Raw genomic sequence first — 4,960 nt, 5'->3', positions numbered from 1 at the left:
CATAGATGATAATTCTCTTCATCCTTGCATCACTCACTTTCTCTTCAGGAGCAAGTTGAGATATCTCACGACAAATAGATTTCACCTTGGTAAAATACTGAGAAATAGATAGACTTCCTTGTGAGATACCTGCGAGCTCATTTTCCAAGAGCTGGATGCGTGCTTCATTCTTCTTTGAAAATAATTTTTCAAAAGTTTCCCAAGCTGCCTTTTGTGTTTTCTCGTCACGGATGTGCTCCAATAGATCCTCCTCGATTGTAGTCTTCAAAATAAATAAAGCCTTCCCGGCCTTGATGTTCCATTTTCTCAAGGCTTTGGCATTTTCTTTCGATGGAGGCGTTGTGTCACTGCCAGCAACTATTTCCCATAAATCCTGTCCTTGTAGGTAGGATTCTATGCAAGTCCGCCAATAACCATAGTTGTGGTTATTGAGACTCTTGATTCCACTGCTCGTACTTGCAAGATCTGCCATCATGACGTCCAACGTCCAATAAGCTTGGTCCCAGACCGATGAGCTTTCACAGTTCCTAACTGTGCTCCGACATAATCTCCCTTAGGGCCTTGGTGTTAACAAGACGATGTAAACGTCTAACGTTTACCGATGAGTACCTCCACTAGCAATGGTCCCGAACGACCTGCTCTGATACCACTTGTTGGAAGCTTTGACGAGCCCAACACACCCACTATAGAGGACCCAGGTTATACTCACTCACTACACCAATACTTTGACGTTGGTTAGCCTTTAATTTTATGAATCCTTAGTGTACAATAATACTTAGGCGACAATGTCGACCATATATCATTCAGGCGGTATAACCGACCATATATTACTTAGGCGGCAGAGCCGACCATATAAAAATAACACAAGTGCACTAAGAACTTAAACACGAACTAAGGCTTAACCGGGAAACTTAACAAAAAACACTTTTATTAATACAAAATACAATTACAATATTACTTACTTATAAGTTTTCTCTTCTCTAACTCACACTCTTCTTACTTCCTCACAACTCTCACTCACTCCTTACACAAATGAACCCACCACCTATATTTATACTACTCCATAGAAAGTTCTACACACTAGATATTTTCATGGATAAATATCTAGATATTTTTACCACATAAAAATATCTAGATTTTTTTACATTTTATCTTCTAGATTTTTCTTTTACATTTTAATATCTAGATATTTTTCATATACATATTAATATCTAGATATTTTACCCATATACATTTACTAATTCCATATCATTCTAAATTTGCATTGAATCTTAACAAAGTCACCAACTTTCTTCCAATTTCCATTCTCAAAGAATAGATATATCCTCTCTTTCGTATCATATTTCGCTTCAACTGGGATTAACACCGTGCCTTCTTAAATAGCGATACATATGTAATAGCCGTTGCAACATATTCCGTATTAATTTGCCGTGTATTGGAAAATAGCATGCCTTGTTGCCACACGTGCCTCATGTATCTACACCATCCTTTGACAAACGGAACATACATATACACCACGATCAGAATCATCAAAGGTTTACTAACACGGAAATACTTTATCGCTTTGTTGGTTAATAGGGTTTGAATGCCGGATAAACCTTTGAATCTTGTAGTCATTTTCGCGATAAAGTATTTCGACCCTATACATATATTGCCTTAGGGTTACACGAAATCTTTATTCGGGATAAGACAAAGGCACAACTCCAATATAGGCAATTAAAATTGGAAGTCTAGAACATAGAGTTTTTAGTATATTGTGAATGATCAATCTTTCATCATCATGGAAAGTGAGACAAATACACTCTATATATAGAGTATGAAAAGTTACACCTTTTGGCTAAAGGGTATCAATGAATAGTTGTAACTTTTAATGAAAAGATGCCATGAATGGTTACACCATTCCATGAAAGCTTGCACCATTTCATTAAGGTTTACACCATTTCATGATTAGTTATGTCTTTTGGCCAAAAAGACATCAACTAACAAACACAACCTTTCATTTAGATGACTCTAGTTAGCTTAAACAAGCGTGTACTCCACACTCTCCTAACTTGTTATAAAGCTTAACTCGAAATCCATTTATCTCGCGTAAATCACCTTATCACACAAAATGGCCGATGACACTAAAATCACCAACATATACATGCCAATAGTCTGATCTATTTCTCAAACTAGTTCTAGGATGAAGCAAAAAATTGGTCTATTTCCTATCAATTCAGTCACAAAGAATTAGTTGTGTCCATTTCATAGTCTTTGTTTACATCTACATATTATCGTTTATAAAATCAAAAGTGGCGTTTCATTAATCATATAGAAGTATAAATGCCAATATTCGGGTTGGATCGAGACCCAAACGGGTTTGGGTCAAAACGGGTCATGGGTCGAACGGGTCTCAATTTTTCAAACATGTCAAATGGGTCGGGTCTAAAGGGTTGGGTCGGGACCCCATTTTTGGCCGCAAAAGTTGACTAAGATGATGATGACGTGGAGTCTAGGTGGTGATGACAAGGCTGCCATGTGGACAACATTATCTTGATTCAACACTTTGAAATTGTAATTCTTTTCCGGTTCCAAGTTAGAAAACACAATCCTTAAGTTAGAAAACACAATCCTTTCGAGCATCCGGAAATATCATATTAATTTTATTGACAAATTTGGTAACTTACTTGACCTTTTTGGGCCATTTGCCTATAAGAAAAGTAGTTCACTTAAAAAAGGATGAAGGGCGTACGAAATATTATTGCTATAAACAATCATTTCTTTAGAGCACATCGTTAACTGCATAAACAATCTTATAATTGATTGTCCGCAGATGATGTTGTGTTGGATTCATTAAGGAGAAAAACATCAAATTTGTAAATTAGTAAACGGATATAGGTTAATCAGTTAATCGCAAAGCATACTCTGAAGATAATACTCCGTACTAATCTTGCAGAGTTTGTACTTTTAAGCCCCGTTTCCATAGCATATTTTCAGGGAGATATTCAAACTCTATGATAAGCTTAAGTTTTTTACTACCACTAACAGAAAGAAATATGTATTCATTGGATCCCTTTATAGCAACTGTTTGGGAATTTAAGGTTGGCCCAAGTGGTCGAACCTAAGCCACAATTTGTGTTAGCATAGACATGCGTTCGCCCCCCGCCAAATCATTAGTTCACAAACATGTTTCGAAATGTATGAAACTCAAGGGAGCTTGACCTTAATCTCGAAGAGGTGAAGAATTTTGTTTTGAATGTTTGTAGGTAAGTCAAGCACGCTCTCACACTTCAAAAGCGTTGATACGGGTTTGTAACTTGTTATAATCCGATTACACTTATTAATTTTAGAACCATGACCAACTCGTTTCGAAATCTCTACCCCAAAATTATAAATGTCGATGTAACAAACCAGACTTCTCACAGATCCAGATTAAAGTATAGATGTAAATCAAACATAATTGGTACAAGATTGTACCTTCTTAGTTGTATGACTTGTATCCCGTGACTTTCACTTATAATTTAGTTGTTACAAATCACTTGGAGCTTTAATGAATTAAAGATCGAGTTCTTGAAACATCAGATGGTTGATATATGAACAATGCAAAAAGCGTGAGGTCAGCACTTGAGATGCATCCCACATCGCCCAACAAAAGAAACCAAGTAAGAAAAAACTGCCTATAAAAAGAGAGATCCAAGTTGAGAATAAGCATACCTTTCTCGGCTTTTTGGCTAAGATCAAGTGTAAGATCTATTCTTATTAGTTTAATATCTGATATGTGAGCCATCGGTTCACATGGGCAAAGACCCATCACAATAGCTTGCTTTTGGGGTCTTTGCTAGTTGCCTTAGCGTTGCACTATTGCCTTGGCCTGGTTCACCCCTCCAATTAATAGTACCAAACTTGTATCTTAAAAAAAATTATTTTAGAACATAACAATTGTTTTAATATCGCTTTGGAGTTGCACTACAGATGCACAACCATATACTGAACTAAAATTCATTACGTACAGAATTCACTTTGAAGCTTTTGCTTTTTTCTTTCTTGTATATTTTATTTATAAAAATATTGGTTGTTCGGAAAATAAAGTTAAAGACTATTTTTTCACTCTCTAGTGATCTTGCTTTTGATGCTGAAAAAGAAACTAAGTAACATGACACATCTTATAAAACAATACAGAGGCAGGAGATGAGAAACATGCCTTTCTCTGCCTTTTGGTTAAGGTTATTATTATCAAGTGTAATGTAATAATATAATATTTCTTATTAGTTTTAATATATCAAATGTGAACATTGGACAGGTTCACTAGAATATCTAAACCCAAATTGACGTAACCTTTTTTTTAACATTCTAAACCCAAATTGACCCTTTAACGGGGAAAAATTCGTCACAATGGCTTGCCATTGGGATCTTTTTGAGTCGCTTAGGTGTTGCACTACTGCATCGCTGTTTTAACCCTCCAATTCTCGGCGTTAAAGTTAAATGCTTTTTTTTTTTCAAAAATTGATGTTTGACACTAAAACTGTACTACTTATAAAACAGACAACTACTTAAGCCATATATGTTAATCACAAAGCGTACCTACTCCCAATAACGAATTCACACTGACAAGTCTTGTCTCACGGGCGAGGCTCAAAAACCAAATATACACAAGACGAGCTTGTCGAGTTTGAGCTGTATGGTAGACACTCTTTCTCAGCCATCAGTATAGACAGTCACCCTTACTAAGTTCTTAGTGTATCAACCAATTTTCATACACACCTTAATGTTAGTAGTACATTTAAATGTTAAAATCAAATTCAAATATCAAATGAAACATTTCTCACGCAATTTATCAAGTCACATGAAATTAAATACACCCCTAGCTAGTAGCTCAAATCGCCTTGTATATCCTTATAATCAAATATGAAAGAAGTAACAAAGAAACAAGGTAAACTTAATAAATTATATGCCAAAGAAATCATATAGTATTAATTTCAAA

General features: G+C 35.5%; 1 pseudogene; it reads left to right on the top strand.

Annotated features, from left to right (window-relative positions):
• Positions 1-3,689: 3,689 nt before the first annotated feature.
• On the top strand, positions 3,690-3,864 carry LOC139869633 (U2 spliceosomal RNA; annotated as a pseudogene).
• The last annotated feature ends 1,096 nt before the right edge of the window (positions 3,865-4,960 follow it).

Source organism: Rutidosis leptorrhynchoides, chromosome 9 (assembly GCF_046630445.1).
Source record: "Rutidosis leptorrhynchoides isolate AG116_Rl617_1_P2 chromosome 9, CSIRO_AGI_Rlap_v1, whole genome shotgun sequence".
Taxonomy (NCBI): domain Eukaryota; kingdom Viridiplantae; phylum Streptophyta; class Magnoliopsida; order Asterales; family Asteraceae; genus Rutidosis; species Rutidosis leptorrhynchoides.
The sequence above is the reverse complement of the archived record's forward strand: the minus strand, read 5'-3'. Positions and strand labels throughout refer to the sequence as shown.